This window comes from Lolium perenne, chromosome 6, assembly GCF_019359855.2.
Source record: "Lolium perenne isolate Kyuss_39 chromosome 6, Kyuss_2.0, whole genome shotgun sequence".
Classification (NCBI taxonomy): Eukaryota; Viridiplantae; Streptophyta; class Magnoliopsida; order Poales; family Poaceae; genus Lolium; species Lolium perenne.
In genome coordinates, this window is record NC_067249.2 from 5027685 (window position 1) to 5053899 (window position 26215).

General features: G+C 45.0%; 1 pseudogene; it reads left to right on the forward strand.

Annotated features, from left to right (window-relative positions):
• Positions 1-218: 218 nt before the first annotated feature.
• LOC139832843 (uncharacterized) lies at positions 219-3786 on the forward strand (annotated as a pseudogene).
• The last annotated feature ends 22429 nt before the right edge of the window (positions 3787-26215 follow it).

Below are 26215 nucleotides of genomic sequence, written 5' to 3' on the forward strand. Positions count from 1 at the left end.
ACGACCCGCGACAAAAGGGGTAGGAGCGACGTGGCCACCCCTTTTGTCGCGGGCCGTAATATATACGGCCCGCGACAAAATGTCCCCCCCCTATATATAGAAGCAGCCAGCCACCCCCCCACCTCATTTTTTCCTTGGTGGTGAAGGTGGAGGTGTATGCTAGCTCATTTTTTCTACATGTGCACAAGAGGTGTTTGATGGAATGCTTGTGAGAGGGATGCCACTTGGTTTTATTTGATAAGATTTCTCCTCTTTTTGATCCAAAAAGGTTAGCAACTATTTTCTCGACTATATATATATGCATAGTCCGTACAATACTAATTTTAGCAAGGTGATTGCATCTGATACATATATAATTGTACTTATGATGCAGATGAGTCATCCATGGATGTACGGTAACCGATGTGCTCCCGCTTTCAGAGAGGGCGTGAATTCTTTCCTGCTTGTGGCCGAGGCCAACAAGTCGAAGCAAGGTTTTATGTGCTGTCCATGTCTAAAATGTAAGAACGAGAAGGATTACTCTTGCTCAAGAGATATTAAGAGCCACCTGCTTCGGTTTGGGTTCATGTCCAGCTATAATGTTTGGACCAAGCACGGAGAAGAAGGGGTTATGATGGAAGACGGCGATGAGGAAGAAGATAATGATGAGAAGTACCGATCTATGTTCTCTGCATGCTTTGATACCGCAATGGACGACAATGAAGAAGAAGGAGGTGAAGAACAGGCATCAGATGATCCTGTTGATGATGATCTTCGTCGGGCCATTTCTGATGCAAGAAGAGACTGTGACACGGATAAGGAGAGGTTGCAGTTCGACAAGATGTTAGAGGACCACCACAAATTGTTGTACCCAGGTTGTGAAGATGGGCATAGAAAGCTGGGTAGCATATTGGAATTGCTGAAATGGAAGGCAGAGGTCGGTGTGACTGACTCGGGATTTGAGAAATTGATGATAATATTAAAGAAGCTGTTTCCAAGAAATAATGAATTGCCCGTCAGTACATATGAAGCAAAGAAGCTTGTCTGCCCTCTAGGATTAGATGTGCACAAGATACATGCATGCATTAATGACTGTATCCTCTACCGCGGTGAGAAGTACGAGAATTTGAATAAATGCCCGATATGTGGTGCATTGCGGTATAAGATCAGAAAAGATGACCCTGGTGATGTTGAGGGCGAGCCACCCAGGAAGAGGGTTCCTGCGAAGGTGATGTGGTATGCTCCAATAATACCACGGTTGAAACGTTTGTTCAGAAACAAAGAGCATGCCAATTTGTTGCGATGGCACATGGAAGAACGTAAGAAAGACGCGATGTTGAGGCACCCCGCTGATGGTCGGCAGTGGAGAAACATCGGGAGAGAGTTTCCGGATTTTGCAGGTGAGGCAAGGAACTTATACTTTGGTCTAAGTACAGATGGCATGAATCCTTTTGGGGAGCAGAGCTGCAGTCACAGCACCTGGCCCGTGACTCTATGTATCTACAACCTTCCTCCTTGGTTGTGCATGAAGCGGAAGTTCATTATGATGCCAGTGCTTATCCAAGGCCCGAAGCAACCGGGCAACGACATTGATGTGTACCTAAGGCCATTAGTCGATGAACTTTTGGAGTTGTGGGCCAAACCAGGTGTACGTGTGTGGGATGAGCACACGGAGCAAGAATTTGACCTACGAGCGTTGCTATTCGTAACCATCAATGATTGGCCTGCTCTCAGTAACATTTCAGGACAGACGAACAAAGGATACAGTGCATGCACACACTGTTTAGATGAGACTGAAAGTAAATATTTGGGAAAAAGCAGAAAAGTTGTGTAACCGTTCAATCGTCGTTTCCTTCCGCGCAAGCATCCCTTAAGGAAAAAAGGCAAGCATTTCGATGGCGAGGCAGACCGCCGTCCGAAGCCTGTCCCCCGTAGTGGTGCTGATATATTTGACATGGTCAAGGATTTAAATGTTATCTTTGGAAAGGGTCCAGCGATCGACCTGTTCGAAAGACGATGACGGACACGCGCCCATGGGGACGAAGAAATCTATATTAAGCGACCTAGACTATTCGAAACTCCTGGAAGTCCGCTCTGCAATCGACGGGACGCACCTCACCAAGAATCAGTGTGTGAATATTCTAGGTTTTACAGGCGTGTATGGAAAGACAAAAGATACAACAGAAGCACGGGAGGACCAGGAACTTCATAAAGGACGAAACGGCAATCATCCAGGGCAGTTTGTAGGGCCTGCCAGCTATGCTCTTACCAAACAAGAGAAGGAGATCTTTTTTGAAGCCCTATTCAGTATCAAGGTTCCGTCTGGTTTCTCGTCGAATATAAAGGGGATAGTAAATATGAAGGAGAAAAAATTCCAGAACCTGAAGTCCCATGACATCACGTGCTTATGACACAATTGCTTCCGATTGCATTGAGGGGACTTCTACCAGAAAATGTTCGACTAGCCATTGTGAAGATATGTGCATTCCTGAACGCAATTTCTCAGAAGGTAATGGATCCAGAGACTTTGTCAGGATTACAGGAAGATGTGGTCCAATGTCTTGTCAGCTTCGAGTTGTTGTTCCCACCACCCTTCTTCAATATTATGACGCACCTCCTCGTTCACCTAGTTGAAGAGATTAGAATTCTCGGTCCTGTATTTCTACACAATATGTTCCCCTTCGAGAGGTTCATGGGAGTCTTAAAGAAATATGTTCATAACCGAGCTAGGCCGGAAGGAAGTATCTCAAAGGGCTACGGAACTGAGGAGGTCATTGAGTTTTGTGTTGACTTTCTTCCTGACCTTAAGCCGATTGGTGTTCCTGAATCTCGGTATGAGGGGAGGCTGACTGGAAAAGGCACACTAGGAAGGAAAGCAACGGTGTGGAGGGACAAGATTTCTTTCAATCAAGCGCACTACACAGTTCTATACAATTCCAGCTTGGTGGCTCCGTACATCGAGAAACATAAGAATGTTTTACGAGAAATAAACCCGGGCCAGCCCGAGTCCTTGATTACACGTCAACACATGAATACCTTCGGCAGTTGGTTGCAAAGACATCTCATTAATGACCCATCTGCGGTGGAGCAGCTGTACTTGTTGGCCAGGTTACCATCTTCAAACATATGTACATTCCAAGGGTACGAGATAAATGGGAATACATTTTACACGATCGACCAAGATAAAAAGAGCACCAACCAAAACAGCGGTGTCCGCTTCGATGCAACAGACGAGAATGGGCAGACCACCACATATTATGGATACATAGAGGAGATATGGGAACTTGACTATGGTCCCACTTTTAAGGTCCCTTTGTTTCGGTGCAAATGGGTGAAGCTCAGCGCTATACATATTGACGATAAGTACGGTATGATAACCGTGGATCCCAACAATCTTGCGTGCACAGACGAGCCTTTTGTCCTAGCCAGCGAGGTGGCTCAAGTTTTCTACGTGAAGGACATGTCTAGCAAATCAAGAAAAAGAAATCAACAAAAGAATACATCAATCGAGGAGCCAAAGCGCCACATAGTTCTTTCGGGGAAAAGAAACATCGTGGGAGTGGATGACAAGACAGACATGTCAGAAGATTATAATAAGTTTAAAGAAATTCCGCCCTTCACGGTGAAAATTGACCCAAGCATCTTGCTAAATGATGAAGATTCTCCATGGCTACGGCGTAGAAGATCACAACACTAGATGGCGATGTAATAATGTATTCTTCATATATAGTTCCCAAGACAATCTCTACATTTATGTAATAATGAGAACCCTTTCCCCAACACTGTTAGAGGAGACATCTTCGAGAAGCTGCGCCACGGGAGATTTCCCAACCCTTTCCTTCATCCATGGGAATGAAACTGTGCTTGGCTTGTTGATCTGCTTGGCAAGGCGTATCGATGCTCCTTTTATAGGCACGGCACCGCTTCTACTTTGTCTTATTCCTTCGACAGGCCATCGTGCGCTACATGCTTTATCTCATCGAGCAGTGCGTCCACCCACGCGTCCTTATCCTGCCGACACCTTTAGTCGCGGTTGCAGCCACCAACCGTGACAAAAGGTTACCGACACATCCTTATCCTGCCGACAGCTTTAGTCGCGGTTGCAGCCACCAACCGTGACAAAAGGTTACCGACACATCCTTATTATCCTGCCGACATCTTTAGTCGCGGTTGCAGCCACCAACCGTGACAAAAGGCCCTCCTAGATAAGCCTCCCCCAGTCTTTTGTCGCGGTTTGAGCCTGTAACATCCCACTTTTCAATAAAATGAACAAGGGAGATTTTCAAGAATCCAAAAATCAGGGTTAACAAAAACTTTTTCTTATCATATAGGTTTATGCATATAGATCACCTTATTAATTATTTTGAATGAGCAATTGCCATGATGCTTGTTGTGTGTTACTCTCACTCTAAAAACCTAGCAATGATCACTTGATCACCCCTAGCCAAATAAAATGGAAATATAAAGAATTTCCAAAAATCCATTTACCTCTCACATAAGGCCTATGCCATTTTTGCTAATACTTAACCTAGCCCACTTTGGCTTGCACCTTTGTGTGTAAATGGTTACTAAACACTTTTAAACACTATTGGAAGTGAAGAAACTCAAATCAAACCAAAATCAAATTCAATTTCCAAGTCACATGAAATATGGTCACTTGTGCCATTTTTAGTCTGATGCCCACTTTGAGCCCCTGGTTTTCTTCTTTCCACTTCTAAACTTTGTCAACTCTTCACACCTCATCCAAGACAACATCAAGCACTTCAACTTTGCCCAAAGTCACCACCCCAAATTCATCACCAATTTGAAATGACAAGCAAGCAAAGTCAGGACTTTGAAACAGATTTAAGATCATATGCAAAATGTGATTTTGCATATCAAATTCATTTTGACCACCACCACCACCAAAATGCTCCACTTAATATATGATTCCAACCCACCAAAAAGAATTTCAAAATTCAAAAATAATTTTCTTTCGGGCATTTCCACAAACACTTGGCAGGCAGGGTATCAATTGGAGCCCATACTGCATTTTCTACTTGGACTTGGTCCAACTTTGACCTCTCTGCACCCTGGAGCCTCCCTCTCACCTCACCACACCATCACCACCACTTGCACTGACCAGGGTTTGGTTAAATCAACAAAAACATGCCATGCCGTGGCATGGCATGGCCACTTCATGCCATCTCCTCACCTGGTCACCTCTGGACTACACCACCATGTCCACTAGCTCCTTCACACTCACCTGAGCAAGACCCAACCCTGCCTCGACGAAAAATGTTACCGCAACGGGTAGAAAACGTCGCGCCCAGACGCGCCCAGGCACGCCCATGCCGCGCCAGAGCGCGCATGGCGCCAGCGCTGGACGCGCCAGAGCGTCAGCCGCCCCGCGCCCCTACGTCACCTCCGCCTTCACACTCACCGCCAGTAGACGCACCACGGCGCCCTGCATCGCCTGGACACGCGCACGAGGCCGCGGGAACGCCGTGGACGACGACCGCGTCGACGACCGTCCGCCACAGTGCCCACGGACGCGTGACGCGCGCCACTGTGCTTGACCACCGAAAGCTGTTTCGAGTACATCGTGACGCTCCCTGAGTCTGCCTGGACACGACCATGCCCTCGCCCACGCCGTTGATCGACGGGAGCGCGCCAGAGCCACCGTCACCATGACCGCCCGCCCTGGCTCGGAGCCGCTATAAAAGGAGGACTCCTCCGTCCAAACTGAGCACGCCAATCGACTCCACACATCCTCAGAACTCCCCCTGCCACCTCAATTTCATAGATACGCCGCCGGAGACCGCCAATCGCAAGATCGACGCCGCCGCCAGTACACGGAGGCCGCCGGAGCAGGAGGCCGCCATTGGAGACGCCGCTGCTTCCCTCTGCTTCACCGTCGTCGACAACGTTGCCGTGCACCTCGCCCTCGACCGCCGGAGCTCCGACGAGCTCGCCGACCCCCTGCCGCCGTCGCGGTGAGTTCCCCCTCTCGCCGGAGACGAAGGCCATCCTCGACCGTGCGATCCCACTCTAATCCTACGGTCCACCTCCCCCGTACCGTTTCGGTGTTTTAAAACCCACTGACGCGTGGGACCCGCCGTCAGACGGCCTGCTCGCGCTGGACGCGAAGTGGGCCGGCCCAACTCCTTTTTCCCGCGCAAGCCCACCAGTTTGAATTCAAATTTTCCAGAGTATATGAAATATCCAATCTGATGCAAACTTTGAAATTCAATTGTGACAAATCTACTCGGCCAAATTTTACAAACTTTATATTTCTGGAAACCTTATGAAATTATCTACACTTTGCCACCGGATAGAACCCTAGATCTTGTGTAGAATTAAAGTGGCAAAATAAACAAAGCAGGGACTTTTCTGCCTTGTAATAATTCTTAAAAATCAACCATAAATGCTTTTCAGTTAATTCCACCTCCAATAATTCACTTTTCACCTATACTAATTGTTTCTACAAGAATATGCTATGCTTACTTTGAATGATCATGGTTCAGTTGTTTTAAATGCCTTTATGGCTATTTTTCTAGTCAAAGATATTGTCCAAAACTATTAATAAATCTTATGTGGGATTTTCCCTCATTTAAATCTTGTCACCACAATTTCCAAATGAAGTGGAGACTCTGGTTATTTAGGTCCCATAGGAATTGTTGGTGATATTAAATCTTTGTTATGCTAGAATTAAATGGTATGAGGTGCTCACCTCATTTAAATCTTTTTCTCCAAATGATAAGTGTGAAGAGGTTGACTTGGGTCAACCTAGGTCACATATTATGCATGAGAGAAATTAAATCTTAATAAGAGAATGAGAGGAAATTATTTCTCTGAATAATTCAAAGTAACCTTTAATATTAGTGTGAGAGGAAATTATTTTTCTTAATTAATAAGAAGAACCCATCCACCAACTTAATAGTAATATGTGATGCTAGTTTAAGTGTGTGAACCATGTTTGTGCATAGTTTAGTAGATTAGTTTGGTGTGATGATTGTGTACCCCGTATTCGTATTTTAGACGCTAGTACCGAGGAGTACCAGGAGGAGGAGGAGGTCTACTTCCAGGAAGAAGAAGACCACTTTGACCAGTTTCCCAACCAAGGCAAGATAATACTCTTGCAAAGTGCAAAGCTCACCATGAGCAAGGCATTACCCCATTTACTTTATGCGTATGATCCTATTTCCCAGTTTTACTTACAAGCTTTATTTACCTTTGTTTTATCAAAGTACCTTTGATTTATGTTTTACTAGGTTAGTACGAAGTTAGTACAAGAGTATCAAACTTAGCCTAGAAGCAAAGCAAATACTTAGCACCCCTCACACATAGTGGCTAGTGCTAAATTTAAAATGACTACTCTAGATGGGAACATGTGTTGATGAAATGATGATGGTGAAAACCTTGGAATGATTAGTCATTTCCATTGACAGATTTTGAAGGTGAATATGACACTGAAGTTGACTTGGTGACTTTGGCTAAAAACTGATGATTGAGTTGGATGCGATACCATTCCAATTTTTGAGTACCCCCACAATACCTGATTATGGGTAGGGCTTAGCTGGAAATTTATGTGTCTTAGTATGGGTTCCCTCTAAACAAGCGTCATCGGGGTTATGCCGAAAGCTGCCTCTACAACAAAAGAGATGATGTGATATGACGTGATATGAGGTGAATGTCCGGCCCAAGCCCTGTGCAGTTCCCGGGTTAACAGTTGGTTTTCACCGGGAGGCCAAGCTCATGGGGAGAGGTGCCTATACTAGGGTGTGTAAGTGAAAGGTTAATGGTTGATGATCCGCGTACTGAGTTACGATTATTCAGGGTTTTACCCCTGACGGATGTAATCAAATGTTGTGGCACAAGTGTGCGACCTCTGCAGAGTGTAGAACTATTCGAATAGCCGCGTCCGCGGATATGGACAATTGGAAAGGCCATTCTGTTTCCGTCATCAGAATTTATATCTTTGTGACTGGTGTTTTTGAACTTGAACTGGAAAGGTGACTTTGACTTTGAATCACAACTGAGTTGTGGGAATGACACTAATGTTCCCACTTGAGTTAGTTAGCACTTGAGGAGTTGTTTACAAAAGGGTTTACGAAATAAAATTGGCTTTATGCAAATAAACTTAGAGCTTAGAACACATTTATGTCCATACTAGTACTTACTTTAGTGTTAGATTGCGAGTACTTAAAGTACTCACGGCTTTGTCCCTGGCTATTCAAATGGCCAGAATATGAAGCCGAGCAGCAGTACGAGGAGGACGATCAGCAGGACGTCTACCACAACTAGGAGCTTCTAACGTCAAGCGTTGGCCTGTGGACTAGAGAGTCCTTGTATCTTACGCTTCCGCTATGAACTTATGTTTGTTCGTTGATCATTAGATCAACTATTTGTGTAATATGGATCATGTGATTCCAAGTTGTAAGACATTATGGTTTGTAATGAATGATGACTGTGATACTTAACTATTATGCCTCGCAACAACAATTTCCTGGGATTGCGATGTATGACATAATAGGCATCCGGACTTAAAAAGCCGGGTGTTGACAGAGCCTCCACCCGGGATGAAAGTTTCGCGCGCCACTTCGTTCCCGCCTATTTTCTTCCCGCATTCCCGCCATTTTTCCACTATATATATGTAGGCTTGGACTCTCATATCTGCAAACCTCATCACTCTCTCCCATGGCTTCCATCGTATGTCTAACACCCCGGGAGGCGGAGGCGCTTTGCGCCTCGAACTACCCCTGCCCGCCCGGCTACCGCGTCCCGACCGGCTGGTTGCTGAGCGTCGGAGGCGTACCGGTCCCTCCTATCCCTGTAGGTGTGCCACGCGAGATGGCCATCACGAACCACTACTATTTCGAGCTCACGCCTGAGCAGCGGAGGAATCCCCAGTGGCATCCCGACTACAGCCCGACTTGGGACAGCTTCTTCATCAATCGGCGTGAGAGGGCGGTTGCTGTGCGAGGAGGACGGCCCGCCTCCTTCGAACTTCAACGAGGCCGGCCGTCGGATGTGGTGGCGCGGCCGGACTCTCCGTAGCGTCCCTGGCCTATCGTGGCCCCCGCCTGCGCTACCCTCAATCCCAGCCCACGCGTGGTCATCCGCCGAGGTTCGACAACCGCGACCCCGATGCTAGCGACGATGACGTCGGCGACTTTGATGACTACAGTGGCGACGTGTATAGGACTAGGCACGACTATGATTGAATGGCTCCAACATTCGAATCTGGCCATGTATCTTATTTTTCAGTTGAGCTCTGTACTTTAATTTCAGTTCAATCGTAATAAATTTCGTGTCAACCACTTTATTGAACAAAAACAACCGACAACGACTTTATAAACTAAATTTAAACTAATAGAACCGACAACGACTTTATTGAAATTACAATAAAATAGATAAATTACTAGTCTAGTCTCTACTCGTCGTCGGAGGTTGTCTCCGTCCAAAGGTCATCCCACCGAGGGTCGTTTTCGGTCCAAGTTGTATTCGAGTTCTCGAGCTCGAAGGCGGCGACGGCCCGACGGTGGCGCCTGTTGGACCTGCGTTGTGCCCTAAGGTTAGCAAAGAACGCGTCGGGGGACCACGCCCTCCACTGGCGCATCAACTGCTCGTCGCGCTCGGCGATGGCGATCCTGCGCTGCACCTGGCGATGCCGGCGACGGTCCTCGTCGGTGACGAGGCACGGCGGTGGCGCGAGGAACTCCGCCTCCTCTAGCGATTCAACATCCGGGAAGTTCATGTCGTGCCCTGGCCGCCGAAAGCGCCACGCCGCCGCGTCGTAAGCGCGCGCCGCCTCTTCCGGCGTGTTGTACGTGCCGAGGGTGAGGCGGAAGCCACCGGCGCGTATCTCGGTGGTGAACCTACCGCTCGGATGCACTCGAACGCCACGGAAACCGGACGCCCCTCGACGACATGGAGGCATCCCGGAGATGAATGAGCGGAGGCGGTGGCGACGTGTGGTTGCGCCCGCACTCGTCGCTCTATATAGCGCACGCGGGGCATGGCACGTGTCAGCGGTGGCTACACGTCGCACGCCGGCGTCGGCGGGGTGAGGCACGTGTCAGCGATGGCTACACGTCGCACGCCGGCGTCGGCGGGGTGAGGCATGATGACCCACAAGTATAGGGGGTGTATCGTAGTATCTTCGATAAGTAAGAATGTCGATCCCAACGAGGAGCAGAAGGTGTTGACAAGCAGTTTCGATGAAGGATTCACTGTAAATGCTCACAGACAAGTATTCAGGGGGGTTTGATGTAACAGTTGAATAATGTACGAGTATGTAAAGTGCGAGAGTAATAATTGCAGCGAGTGGCCCAATCCTTTTTAGCACAAAGGACAAGCCGGTTTGTTTACTTATAATGACCAAACGTTCTTGAGGACACACGGGATTTTAGTCTAGTGCTTTCGCTACATACGGCTAAATAATCTTCATTGTTGTGATAAGTGTTGTGTGGGTGAACCTATGCTAATGTACCGCCCTTCCTAGGACTAATACATACTTGTGATTATACCCCTTGCAAGCATCCGCAACTACAAGAAAGTAATTAAGAATAAATCTAACCACAGCCTTAAACTCTGAGATCCTGCGATCCCTCCTGCATCGATATACCAGCGGGGGTTTAGGTTTCTGTCACTCCGGCAACCCCGCAATTGGCAAACGAGTACAAGATGCATTCCCCTAGGCCCATAAATGGTGAAGTGTCATGTAGTCGACGTTCACATGACACCACTAGAAGAATAACACCACAACTTAAATATCACACCATTGAATATTACTCAACCATAGTTCACTACTAACATTTAGACTTCACCCATGTCCTCAAGAACTAAACGAACTACTCACAAGACATCATACGGAACATGATCAGAGGTGATATGATGATGAATAACAATCTGAACATAAACTTGGTTCAATGGTTTCACTCAATAGCATCAACAACAAGTAGAAATCGATACCGGGAGAGTTTCCCCTATCAAACAATCAAGATCAAACCCAAATTGCTATGGCGGTGACGGTGTCCAGCGGTGATGACGGCGGTGATGATGGTGAAGATGATGATGATGGTGATGGCGATGATGTCCAGCTCGACGACGGTGACGATGGCGTCGATTTCCCCCTCCCGGAGGGAATTTCCCCGGCGGATTCCTGCCCGCCGGAGAGCTCTTTTCTCTCTGGTGTTCTCCGCCCCGCAGAGGCGGCTGTAACTCTTCGCGAGGTACCCTCTGTGGCTTAGGTCTTCGGGACGAAGGGTTTGGCGAAGACAAGGAGGCGAAAGGGGTCGTGGGCCCTCCACACCACAGGCCGGCGCGGCCAGGGCCTGGGCCGCGCCGCCCTAGGGTGTGGGCCCACCCTGGCTCCTCCTGGCTCCTCCTTTTGGCTTCCTTCGTCATCTTGAAAAATAGGATTTTTGGTATAATTTCCTTCCAGAGTTGATCTTCCGAAATATGGCGTTCTGACGGTGCTTTTTCCAGCAGAATCCTGGCTCCGGTGTTCGATCCTCCAATAATGATGAAACATGCAAAATAGATGAAATAACATAAGTATTGTGTCCCAATATGAAATATATCAATGAATAACAGCAAATTATGATATAAAATAGTGATGCAAATTGGACGTATCAACTCCCCCCAAGCTTAGACTTCGCTTGTCCCCAAGCGAAACTGAGCTCGATAGACATGACCACATGTTTATGGAGTGAAGAGTCGATGAATAAAATACGGACAAGAAGCATCATATTCATTCACACAGCACATTATAGTAAACAATCTCTTATAACTCATATTGAAACAAGTATAAGGTAATCACAAGTAAAGGTGCATAAGAAATCATAATTGGTGATGGCAAACTTCGTTCTTGGTCAGAGAACAATTAACAGATTATATCTCATTGAGCAGCGCTCCCATGTTAAAGTTTATAAGGCACAACTTGCATACTCAATCATAATGGTTTTCTCATGATCATTGATAACTTGCAAAGCTATATTCATTCAGATAAAACTTGTACTAAACAAAGAAGAATAAAAGACATGATGTAGCAAATCACAATATAATGGTTTGATCACAACTACTCAAATGCTTGCTTGAGATGGAGGGAAATAGGTTTACTGACTCAGCATAAAGTAAAAGACAGGCCCTTCGCAGAGGGAAACAGGGATTAAATCATGTGCTAGAGCTTTTTCAATTTTTGCAATCATATAAAGAGAATAAAAGTAACATTTTGAGAGGTGTTTGTTGTTGTCAACGACTGGTAGCGGGTACTCTAACCCCCTTGCCAGACAACCTCCTAAGAGCGGCTCCCATATTATTTTCATTTTGTGTGGCACTCCTTCCAACCTTTCTTTCACAAACCATGGCTAACCGAATCCTCGGGTGCCTGCCAACAATCTCATACCATGAAGGAGTGCCTTTTTATTTTAGCTTTATTATGATGATGACACTCCCCCAACCTTTGCTTACACAAGCCATGGCTAACCGAATCCTTCGGGTGCCGTCCATCAATCACATACCATGGAGGAGTGTCTATTTAGTTTAATCAATTTGGGACTGGGAATCCCATTGCCAGCTCTTTTTGCAAAATTATTGGATAAGCGGATGAAGCCACTAGTCCATTGGTGGAAGTTGCCCAACAAGATTGAAAGATAAAACACTACATACTTCCTCATGAGCTATGAAACATTGACACAAATAAGAGATACTATGTTTTGAATTGTTTAAAGGTAGCACATGAAGTATTTACTTGGAATGGCAGAAAATACCATGTAGTAGGTAGGTATGGTGGACACAAATGACATAGGTTTGGGTTAAGGTTTGGATGCACGAGAAGTATTCCCTCTCGGTCCGGGTCTTGGGCTAGCAAGGTTAATTAGCAAGCATAAGAGTCGAAGGAAACAAACAAATATACATATGATAGAAACAATCATGCATCTTCCTTGCAAACACAAACAATTTTAACTTCAGAATAATAAGCTATGAGCTAACAAGAAAGACAATGAAACAACTACATGTATTTCTCTTTTCTATTTAAACTTCAAAGTGTTGTTGCTATTGACCAATGCTAAGTTTGCCAAAACCAAATAGATTTATTCAATGCTCCCAAAGTGATACCAATACTAACAACAAGGTGAATCATATAGTAGAGATTGCAAACTAAAATAAGATGTGCAATATGTAAATGATAAGACTTCCCATTAATATTCCATAACGATAACTCGCACCAAGGGATACATAGACAACCAACCAAAGGAGAAATACTTCCAAACGCAACCCATCTTATATGATAACTTCCCTACTCATGATATGATACTACTTGACAATAAAAGTAAAAGGTAGTGATAATGTGATACCGCGGCACTCCCCCAAGCTTGGAACAAACCAAGGGGATGCCAATACCGATGATGAATTACTCCTGCGGCGATGGTGGTGATGAACTCCCGTCATCAAACTTCCAAGGAAGAGGCTCTCCATCAAGAAACGACGTCTTGGTCTCGGGGATCCTGAAACTAGCAAAGACGGCTTATGTATTTAAACCTGTTTTCATACTCACAGTTCTGATTCTGAAAATCATAGAGTTGTGCTTGGAGCTTGTTGGTGGTGTCGTGAAGCGAGAGGATGTCGCTCCAAAGCCTTGCAGTTTCCTTCTCATGTTCAGCAATGAGTTCAGACACAATCCTGTGGAAGATATCCACCTCACGCTCAGCCATCTTCTTGTACTTGAAAACCTCTTGTTCTAACTTCTCCATCCTGTCTTCCAGGCTTCCTTCTCCTTTAGGACCCTGGACATCCTTGACCTGCAGTTCTCCTTCAACGAGCAGCAACTCCTTGGGGTGCATCTTCAGCTCCTCCATGTACAAGTTGCCAACATCCTTGCTGGAGCCGTCCTTCGGAGTTTCCGACGAAGACATGATGACTCTAGATCCGAAACAAATCCTGGCAGAAACAGCTCGAAACAAAACACGTCGAAAACACGATATACGGACCTCCAGGGGTCCGGGAGATTATATAGCAAATATTTTCGCGAAATAAGGAAAATACCAGATCGAACCCAGAGTCGGAAAGGAGCGACGGGCGGCCAAACCATAGGCCGGCGCGGGCCAGTCGAGCCGCGCCGCCCTATGGTGGCACCCCTCGTGCGTCCTTTCCACTCCGTTTCGAACTCGTAATTTCTCATATTTTCCAAAAACAGCAAAAATATAGTTCGAAAGGTAAATTGCGTACTTTTCATTACCGATCGTTACCTATTCAAAGTCGAGTTCTGGCGGACTGTCAATTTGCCCTTTGATGAAATCTTCCGGTGTCTCCACTTGAATAATATCAACATCAACATTATAAGAATCACCCGAGATATAATGCTTGAGTCTTTGTCCATTCACCACTTGCGTAACATTGCCTTGGAGAGAGCTAATTTTGATTGCTCCTGAACGATACACCTCCTCGACAACATATGGTCCTTCCCATTTCGAGAGTAATTTCCCTGCAAAGAATCTGAGACGAGACCGATACAATAGGACTTTATCCCCAATATTAAATTCTCTTTTGATAATCCTCCTATCATGCCATTTTTTAACTTTCTCTTTAAAGAGTTTAGCATTTTCATAAGCTTCACTTCTCCATTCATCTAGGGAACTCAATTGCAACAACCTCTTATCACCGGCAAGTTTAGGATCTTTATTTAATTCTCTAACAGCCCAATAAGCTTTGTGCTCTAGTTCTAGAGGTAAATGACAAGCTTCCCCATAAACCATTTTATAAGGTGACATTCCCATGGGATTTTTATAAGCAGTTCTATAAGCCCAAAGTGCATCCTTCAATTTACTAGCCCAATTCTTTCTAGTTTTATTAACGGTCTTTCCCAAAATAGATTTAATCTCTCTATTTGATAACTCTACTTGACCACTAGTTTGAGGATGATAAGCAGAAGCAATTCTATGATTAATACCATACCTAGCAAGAGTTTTCCTAAAACCTCCATGAATAAAATGAGAACCTCCATCAGTCATAACATATCTAGGTACTCCAAATCTAGGAAAAATAATATCTAAGAGCATTCTTAAAGAGGTCTCACCATCAGCACTTTTTGTAGGTATAGCCTCCACCCATTTAGTAACATAATCAACAGCAACAAGTATATGAGTGTTACCTTCTGAAGACGGAAAAGGTCCCATGAAGTCAAATCCCCAACAATCAAACGGTTCAATAACAAGAGTATAATTCATAGGCATTTCATTGCGTCTGGAGATATTACCAACCCTTTGGCATTCATCACAAGATAAAATAAACTTTCTCGCATCCTTGAAGAGAGTTGGCCAATAAAAGCCTGATTGTAGGACCTTTTGCGCGGTTCTTTCTCCGGCGTGATGTCCTCCATAAGCACTACCATGACATTTACTCAATATCTCCTGTTGTTCATATTCAGGGACACATCTTCGCATAATACCATCCACTCCTTCTTTATATAAGTGTGGGTCATCCCAGAAATAATACCTCAAGTCATAAAAGAATTTCCTCCTTTGCTGAGCTGAAAAGGTTGGAGGCAAGTACTTGGAAACAATAAAGTTAGCATAATCAGCATACCAAGGACTGTCTTGCGAGCTCACCTTTATTACAGCCAATTGTTCATTTGGAAAACTATCATTAACAGGAACAGGATCATAAGCAATATTTTCCAATCTAGACAAATTATCAGCAACAGGATTATCAGCACCTTTCCTATCTACAATATGTAAATCAAATTCTTGCAACAGAAGTACCCATCTAATAAGCCTTGGCTTAGCATCTTTCTTTGTCATTAGGTATCTAATTGCAGCATGATCAGTATGAATAGTAACTTTTGAATCAACAATATAAGATCTAAATTTATCACAAGCAAAGACTACAGCTAATAATTCCTTTTCAGTTGTAGCATAATTTCTTTGAGCAGCATCAAGAGTTTTACTAGCATAATGAATAACATTCAGTTTTTTATCTACTCGCTATCCAAGGACAGCGCCTACAGCAAAATCACTAGCATCACACATAATTTCAAATGGTAAGTTCCAATCAGGAGGTTCAACTATAGGAGCAGTTGTTAAGGCTTTCTTAAGAGTTTCAAAAGCTTCCTTACAATCATCATCAAAAACAAATGGTACATCTTTTTGAAGAAGATTAGTAAGAGGCTTTGAAATCTTGGAGAAATCTTTAATAAATCTCCTATAAAACCCAAAGATGACCAAGAACACTACGAATACCTTTAACATCCCTCGGATAGGGCATCTTCTCAATTGCTTCAACTTTAGCTCTATCAACTTCAATACCTCTCTCAGAAATTTTATGTCCCAATACAATTCCTTCATTAACCATAAAGTGGCATTTCTCCCAATTAAGAACAAGGTTAGTTTCTTCACATCTCTGCAAAACTTTATCAAGGTTTCGCAAGCAACTATCAAAAGAATTCCCATAGACGGAAAAATCATCCATGAATACCTCTACAATACTTTCACAAAAACCATGAAAAATAGCAGACATGCATCTTTGAAAAGTAGCAGGAGCATTACATAAACCAAAAGGCATGCGTCTATAAGCATAAGTTCCATAAGGACAAGTAAAGGTGGTTTTCTCTTGATCTTTAGCTTTAACAGCAATTTGTGAAAACCCGTAATAACCATCAAGAAAGCAAAAATGAGTATTTTTAGACAATCTTTCTAGCATTTGATCAATAAATGGTAAAGGGTAATGATCTTTCTTAGTAACTTTATTAACTTTTCGAAAATCAATGCACATTCTATACCCTACAACTACTCTTTGAGGAATGAGCTCATCATTATCATTAGGCACAACAGTCATACCTCCTTTCTTTGGAACGCAATGCACAGGACTAACCCATCTACTATCAGCAATAGGATATATAATACCAGCTTCAAGAAGTCGTAATACCTCATTCCTTACCACTTCCTTCATCTTCAGAATTAGACGACGCTGAGGTTCAACAACAGGCTTTGCATCATCTTCCATATTAATAGCATGTTGGCATATAGACGGAGAAATCCCCTTCAAATCATCAAGAGTGTAGCCAATAGCGCCTCGATGCTTCTTCAATATTTCCAATAACCTTTCTTCCTCAATCTCTGAAAGCTTAGAACTAATAATAACAGGATATATTTTCTTATCATCAATATGAGCATATTTAAGATTATCAGGTAAAGGCTTTAAATCAAAAACAGGATCTTCCTTTGGTGGCGGTGTTGTACCCAAATCTTCCACCGGTAAATCATGCTTGAGAATAGGTTGGCGAAGAAAAATTTCCTCAAGCTCATCTCTTTCTTTCCTAAAAATTTCGCTCTCGCTATCCTCCAAATGTTGCTGCAAAGGATTATTAGGAACAAGAACAATAGATGCACATTGCTCCATTTTAAAATCATTACTAGGCAAATCAGCTTTATAAGGAGTTTTAGTAAATTTAGAGAAGTTAAACTCATAAGATTCGCCAGCAAATTTAGTCAAAATTTTCTCTTTCTTGCAATCTATAATAGCTCCACAAGTATTTAGAAAAGGTCTACCAAAAATAATAGGACAATAATCACTAGCAGCAGAACCAAGTACCAAAAAGTCAGCAGGATATTTAATCTTACCGCATAAAACTTCCACATCTCGAACAATACCAATTGGAGAAATAGTTTCTCTATTAGCCAGCTGAATAACCACATCAATATCTTCAAGTTCACAAGAATCAATTTCGTGCATAATCTCCGTGTAAAGCTCATACGGAATAGCACTAACACTTGCACCAATATCACATAATCCATAATAACAATGATCACCAATTTTAACAGATAGCATAGGAACACTAGCTTGTTTGGGTTTATTAGGATGTGAGACAATATTAGAAGCATCTTCACAGAAAATAATATGACCATCCTCCACATTTTCAGTCACAAGATCTTTAACTATTGCAACAGCAGGTTCAACTTTTATTTGTTCTTCAGGTTCTACAGGTTTCTTTTCACTTTTATGAACCGCACTATTTATAACAGAGTACTCTTTCATTTTAGCAGGGAAAGGAGTTTTTTCAATATAAGCTTCAGGAATAACACGATCAGCAGTTTCAACTACAACGCATTTATTAATAGATGAACCAATATTATCTTTATACGGTTCATGATACTTATCAAAATTCTTCTTTGGCAATTCATAATGAGAGGCAAAAGCTTTAAAAAGATTTACAGCAACTTGAGAATCAAGACCATATGTAGCACTCATATTACGAAATTTATCAGTATCCATAAAAACTTCAATGCATTTGTAATCATAATTTATACCTGATTCTCTATCTTTGTCGATCTCCCATCCTTCAGTATTTTCCTGGATCCGATTAAGGAGGTCCCTTTTAAACTCTTCCTTATTACGCGTGAATGATCCAGAACAAGAAGTATCCAGCAAGGTCTTGTCTTCAAAAGAAAGTCTTGCATAGAAATTATCAATAATAACATTACCAGGAAGCTCATGAATGGGGCATTTGAGCATTAAAGACTTCAATCTCCCCCAAGCTTGGGCAATACTCTCTCCATCATGAGGCCAAAAATTATATATGCGATTCCGATCCTTATGAATTTCACTTGGAGGATAGAACTTAGAATAAAACCGGGGCACAATATCATTCCATTCAAGAGAATCCCCATTATCCAGTAATTTATACCAATGCGCCGCTTTACCAGACAGCGATAAAGAGAATAGTTTCTTCCTCACTTCATCCATAGCAATACCTGCACATTTCAATAACCCGCATAATTCATGCAAAAACAGTAAATGATCACCGGGATGGACAGTTCCATCCCCTTCATAGCGGTTATCCATAACACGTTCAATAATTTTCATAGGTATTTTATATGGTATTACTTCCTCACCTGGCGCTTCATCCACTACCGTTGCAGTAGTAGTAGATTTCCCAAATAGAAATTGAAGAGAAGATCTCTCCATAATGACTTATAGCAGCAGGCAGAAATAAAATCAGCACAACAGTAAAGGTTTTCCTTACCAATTCCACTTACCAATAGCGCTTCACTCCCCGGCAACGGCGCCAGAAAATAGTCTTGATGACCCACAAGTATAGGGGGTGTATCGTAGTATCTTCGATAAGTAAGAATGTCGATCCCAACGAGGAGCAGAAGGTGTTGACAAGCAGTTTCGATGAAGGATTCACTGTAAATGCTCACAGACAAGTATTCAGGGGGGTTTGATGTAACAGTTGAATAATGTACGAGTATGTAAAGTGCGAGAGTAATAATTGCAGCGAGTGGCCCAATCCTTTTTAGCACAAAGGACAAGCCGGTTTGTTTACTTATAATGACCAAACGTTCTTGAGGACACACAGGATTTTAGTCTAGTGCTTTCGCTACATACGGCTAAATAATCTTCATTGTTGTGATAAGTGTTGTGTGGGTGAACCTATGCTAATGTACCGCCCTTCCTAGGACTAATACATACTTGTGATTATACCCCTTGCAAGAATCCGCAACTACAAGAAAGTAATTAAGAATAAATCTAACCACAGCCTTAAACTCTGAGATCCTGCGATCCCTCCCCGCATCGATATACCAGCGGGGTTTAGGTTTCTGTCACTCCGGCAACCCCGCAATTGGCAAACGAGTACAAGATGCATTCCCCTAGGCCCATAAATGGTGAAGTGTCATGTAGTCGACGTTCACATGACACCACTAGAAGAATAACACCACAACTTAAATATCACACCATTGAATATTACTCAACCATAGTTCACTACTAACATTTAGACTTCACCCATGTCCTCAAGAACTAAACGAACTACTCACAAGACATCATACGGAACATGATCAGAGGTGATATGATGATGAATAACAATCTGAACATAAACTTGGTTCAATGGTTTCACTCAATAGCATCAACAACAAGTAGAAATCGATACCGGGAGAGTTTCCCCTATCAAACAATCAAGATCAAACCCAAATTGCTATGGCGGTGACGGTGTCCAGCGGTGATGACGGCGGTGATGATGGTGAAGATGATGATGATGGTGATGGCGATGATGTCCAGCTCGATGACGGTGACGATGGCGTCGATTTCCCCCTCCCGGAGGGAATTTCCCCGGCGGATTCCTGCCCGCCGGAGAGCTCTTTTCTCTCTGGTGTTCTCCGCCCCGCAGAGGCGGCTGTAACTCTTCGCGAGGTACCCTCTGTGGCTTAGGTCTTCGGGACGAAGGGTTTGGCGAAGAAAAGGAGGCGAAAGGGGTCGTGGGCCCTCCACACCACAGGCCGGCGCGGCCAGGGCCAGGGCCGCGCCGCCCTAGGGTGTGGGCCCACCCTGGCTCCTCCTGGCTCCTCCTTCTGGCTTCCTTCGTCATCTTGAAAAATAGGATTTTTGGTATAATTTCCTTCCAGAGTTGATCTTCCGAAATATGGCGTTCTGACGGTGCTTTTTCCAGCAGAATCCTGGCTCCGGTGTTCGATCCTCCAATAATGATGAAACATGCAAAATAGATGAAATAACATAAGTATTGTGTCCCAATATGAAATATATCAATGAATAACAGCAAATTATGATATAAAATAGTGATGCAAATTGGACGTATCAAGGCACGTGTCAGCGGTGGCTACACGTCGCACGCCGGCGTCGGCGGGGCGAGGCACGTGGAAGAGGTGGCGACACGTGGCATGGGGACGCGACACGAGTGGATATGATGCGTTTTATATGATGCGAGATGCAAATAGTTATATGGATGTCATATTCATGTTCATTGGATTTTTCTGATCAATTTTCATATATAAAACTTTTCTTTTTGAGTTACCATTTAAAAGTTATTGAAATAATAGTTTTTATTAAAAAAAAACAGAAAAACAAAAAACAGAAAAAAACAGAAAAACAAAAACGGTTGCAGGCCTGATCCGCGTCCAACGGCTCCAGGCCGTTGGATTCAAACGGCCGGAGCCGTTGGATGCGCTTCACGCGGATCGGCCGCCTCCCCCTCCCACCCCCTTTTGTCGCGGGTCGAGCCACGGCCCGCGATAAAAGGACCCCCCTTTTGTCGCGGGTGGTGGCACGACCCGCGATAAAAGGGGGCCTTTATCACGGGTCGTGCCACCACTCCGCGACAAAAGGGGTTAGGTATAAATACCTAACCCCGCGGGCGGAGCCCCCACCCGCGACACCCGGAGGCCAGCACTTAGCCAAAATCACGCCGCCAGGCTGCCGGATTTTTCCGTGCCGCCATCGCCGCCGTCGATCTGCCGCGCCGTCGCCGCCGTCGATCTCCTCTGCCGCGCCGTCGCCGCCGTAGGCCTCCTCGAGCTCCTCTGCCGCGCGCGCCCTGCGCCGCCGTCGATTTCCTCTGCCGCGCGCCGTCGATTGCCGCCGTGCCGCGCGCCCCCGCCGCCGCCAGTGCCCGTGCCGGCCCCGCCGCCGCGCCCCCTCCGCAGGTACAAACCGCCATGTGCGCAGGCGCCGGCGCCGGCGCCCCCGGCCGGCCCTCTTTTTTTTTAATTTTTTTTTCTTAGTTAGATAATTAGTAGTAATTAGTTAGTTTATATTTGTAAGTAGTAATTAGTAGTAATTAGTTAGATAATTAGTAGTAATTAGTTAGTTTAAATTTTGTTGTATATAGACATTTTAGTATGTAATTAGTTAGTTTATTTTTGTAAGTATTTTGTTGTAATTAGTTAGTTTATTTTTGTTGTAATTAGTTAGTTCAAATTTGTAGTTTAAATTTTGTAAGTATTTTGTTGTAATTAGTTAGTTTATTTTTGTTAAATGTAATTAGTTAGTTCAAATTGGTAGTTTAAATTTTGTTGTAACCGCCGACACCCCTCTCGCAAACACACCCCTCTCGCAAACACCCGCCGAGACCCCTCTCGCAAACAACTGACGTCGACTCCCTCCCCCCTCGCAAAAACCCGTCGCCGACACCCTCCCCCTCTCGCAAACACGCGCCCTCTCCCGCTCGCAAACACGCGCCGACACCCCTCTCCCTCTCGCAAACACGCGCCGCCGACACCCTCTCCCTCTCGCAAACACGCGCACTCTCCCTCTCGCAAACACGCGCCCTCTCCCTCTCGCAAACACGCGCCGACACCCCTCTCCCTCTCGCAAACACGCGCCGCCGACACCCTCTCCCTCTCGCAAACACGCGCACTCTCCATCTCGCAAACACGCGCCGACACCCCTCTCCCTCTCGCAAACACGCGCCGCCGAGACCCTCTCCCTCTCGCAAACACGCGTCGCCGACACCCCTCTCCCTCTCGCAAACACGTGTCGCCGATTAGGGTTAGGGTTTGGTTTGTGTTTGATTAGGGTTAGGGTTTGGTTTGTGTTTGAACATTTACTTATCGATTTAATTCTTTTGCAGAAACAATGGATCAATTCGAACGGGACTTGGAACAGGAAGACATATTCGCGGACATGATCCGCGATGGTACAGAAGCCGACCGAGCCGACTCCGGTGATGGAGAAGCCCGCGGCTCCGGTCATGGAGAAGCCGACGGCTCCGGTGATGGAGAAGCCGACGGAGCCGGTGACGGAGAAGCCGACGGCTCCGGTGACGGAGAAGCCGACGACGGCTCCGGTGACGAGGTATTAATGGAATTCTATATGTACATATGTATTGAGGCATTAGTATAGAGGCATTAATGCAATTCTATATGTATTCTCTTAGGCCTCCGAAGATAAGATAGAGAAACGAGGCCCGGCAAAGAAGTTGACCAAGAAAGACCACTTCACAATTGAAGCTATATCACCGGAAGGCCAACCGGTGGTACCCGAGATTGTCGGAGTGAAGTTCAAAAATCAGTGCGGAGTTGTGGTTAGAGATCGTATCCCGATCACTGTCAGAGAATGGAACAAGACGAAGAATGTGTCCGAAAATCAGGTTGCCGATAGGTACAAAGACACACTTTTCAGAGACCTCATGGCACATTTCACTTTGCCAGATTTGGGATCGGAGTCTGAGAATGCTAAGCAGCGAGCGCTAGTGAAGAAATGGGCTCTTAAGAAGATGGGGGAACTTTTCCGGGCGTATAAGAACCGGTTATGGAAAAATTATAAGAAAGACAAGAAGCCTCCATTATTCGAGAACTACCTAGCGAAGCAGGAGCATAACTAGGAAGAATTTGTGAGGTACAAAGAATCAGAGGAGGCTGTGAACCTGTCAGCGAAAAACAAGAAGAATGCAAGCGAGAAGAAATATCACCATCATACGGGGCGAGGGGGCTACGGAAGAGCCATGCCTAAGTGGGATGCACAAGAGGCTGAGATGGAGCTGAACGGGATCACTCCAGAACCCACGCGAGAAGGATGGGACACAAGGGCTCGAAATTGGTTCCTCGCGCATGGCTGTGAGTATGACATGAAGACAGGGAACTTTGTTGAAAGTGACACCAGGGTTAGGGTACCCAGGCAAAAATGGATTGAAGTGACGACAGATATAAAGGCGGGAAAACTAAAGTTTGCTCCCGATAGAGAGAAAGACTTGCTGACGCTTGTCCTCGGTAATCCTGAGAAGGGAGGACGAACAAGAGGCTTCGGCCCTAGTGTTCCGTGGTCGCTTGGGTTTCCGGCCGACGCGGAGACTTATAGAAGCCGAGCGAGAGCTAAACAACACCAGCTGGAGGTGCAGAATGACCGGATGGCCGAGTTCCAACGCTGACTTGACCAGCAGCAGCGGGAGCTTCAGCAGCAGCAGCGGGAGATAAATGAACTAAAAGGACAGCGCCCGCCAGATAATACCGCTGAAATATCTCAGCGACGAGACAGCAGCGTGGCCGACTCGGAGGCCCCTCCTACACGGATGATGATAGATGCCGGTCCTGGCGACCCCTTGGATGGAATCAAGGAGCAAACACCTTGTGATCTCCATGAGGTGTTCAGGAAGGTTTCTGTTAAGGTGGCGGTCGGCTATGTCTTACCGGCATTTGGACCTGAAGGTGAGCCGGCAACATGGCATGGCAATCCGATTCCAGCTGGCTATGCTCGTGTCGGGGTGGATTCAGTTGTCCCGTCGTGGGAGACATTGGAGCTCGATATCCCTGGAGGTGATGGGGGGCTTACACTCAGAGAGGTGCTGGGAGAAATCATTCTCTGGGAAAAGAAGAACATCAGGCTGCCAGGCTGGGTAGCACCTAGTACCGGTCGTCCCAGCAGGTCACCATCACCTCCTCCAGGTGATCGCAGGCCACCATCACCTCCTCCTACTGATCACATGTCGCCACCATCACCCCGTGGGTACGACGTCGACCACGACATCGGTAGTCCATCTCCATCTCCAGCGCCGCCGCCTCCGCCCACTAAGACTCGGAATGCACCCAGCCGGAAGCGTTTCAAGAGTCCTGTCCGCAAGAGGTCGCCCCTCCCAAAAGTACCAAAGGTTCCTCCCCCCCGTCCTTGGGATCTTACTGTCGAGGAAAATGCGGCCGCTGTTGCGAAACACAACTATGATCATTTCCATAAGCCAAAACCTCCAGCTCCAGAGCCATACACAGAGAGGCAAATAGAATATGCTACTAGTTTTCTGAACACACCATCGCAGTATGAGTTACACGAGAAGAAGGATGACTATACACGCACTCTTGCGAAGGTAATTGACCAAAAGAAGGATGAAAAGGCTAAGGAGAAGGACATTGCTGGCACGAGCAAATCATCAGCTAGAAGTGCAGCTGAGAAAACATCAAGTTCAACAAGTGCACCCCTCAAGGCCAAGCAAACGACAAAAGGCAAAAAGAGAAAGGAAGTTCCCCTCCTCGGTGCTCAGCCCAAACAATCGATCCCAGCACTCAAAGTGCTTAATGTTCCCAAGCTGTACCAGGAACATCATGGTGGTATCGATATGGAAGAAGCTGCAAGGCTAGCGGCTGCTTGTTCAGTTACCGTGGAGGAATTGCTGTCTGCATCAGATGCTGCAATACCCACTGCTGATATAGCTCCTAAATTTGTCTATGGGGCCGACTTGGTCAGCAGAGAGCAGCTGCATAAACTGCCAACACATATGCGGAATTTGCATCAGTGGTACCTTGATGCATGCAAGGAGAAGAAAATGTACATCGTGGCGAGTATACCATGGGAATATTACTACCGAAAGGAGGAGATCCATATTGAGATGAATGAACTCTGGCAGTTATTCAATCTAGAAGCCCTCGACAAATCTCTCATGAGTTGCTATTGCTTGTAAGTTGTTAACTACATATAAGTTCATTTTCATTCAGTTCATGTTCGTTTTCATTGCATATATATACTCATTATATCTTATGGGTTCTCTTATGCAGACTGAAGATCAGTGAATGCAAAAGTAATAATATTATCAATGTTGGGTTTGTTGACCCAGATAAAATACATGTTGAAACGGTGAAGCATAAACGCGAAGAAACGGGGGGAAACCTACTAAGGTTTTTGGGGCAGCAATATTTCTGTGATTCAATATTGTTTCCTTACAACTACGAGTGAGAGTCTTAATGATCTTTTATGCACATTCAATTTTTCTTACTCGATGTTAAGTGTAATTCCTGACGTATATGCATAACATGTGCAGCTTCCACTGGATTCTACTAGACATTCAACCTGATAAGGGATTAGTTGAAGTAAAAGACCCACTGAGTAGAGGCCTGGACGGGTTCCAGGACTTGCAGAAGTTGCTCCAAGTGTAATTTCCTTCATCGCCGCGCTTTATCTTTCGTGAGATATCAATTAATTATCCACTCATTCAATCATTCTTTTGCCTGGCAGGGCTTGGCAAGCTTTGAAGAATGTTCATAAGGACATTACCTTTGCAAAGAAGCTAACATTTACTCCTGTAGCGTGCCCCCAGCAGCCACAAGGGACGAATCTATGTGGATACTACGTTTGCGAGTCCATTCGCATGTTAACCACTGAGAAGCAGAACAAAAATAAATTCGACGTAAGCAATAACATTCACAACTTTATTTATTATCATCAATATTTCGTTATCAAGACTGATATAGTCATACTCATCTCATTTTCGTATATAGGTCGACTTCATGCGGGACAGACTCCAACCAAAGGAACACGCACTAGGAATCGCGGAGGAACTGGCGGGACTTTTGGTTAGAGAAGTAATAAACAACAAAGGCTTGTTTAGTCCAAATAGTTGTTCTACCTCCAAATAGACGGTCGTTAGTACCGTTTGTCGATCGTGAGCTCCATGTATATATATATGTAGGGAACCTACGAATATGTGTAAGGGGAATCGACTTCTGCTTCCAATATTTGTTTGATCGATCTATATATATAT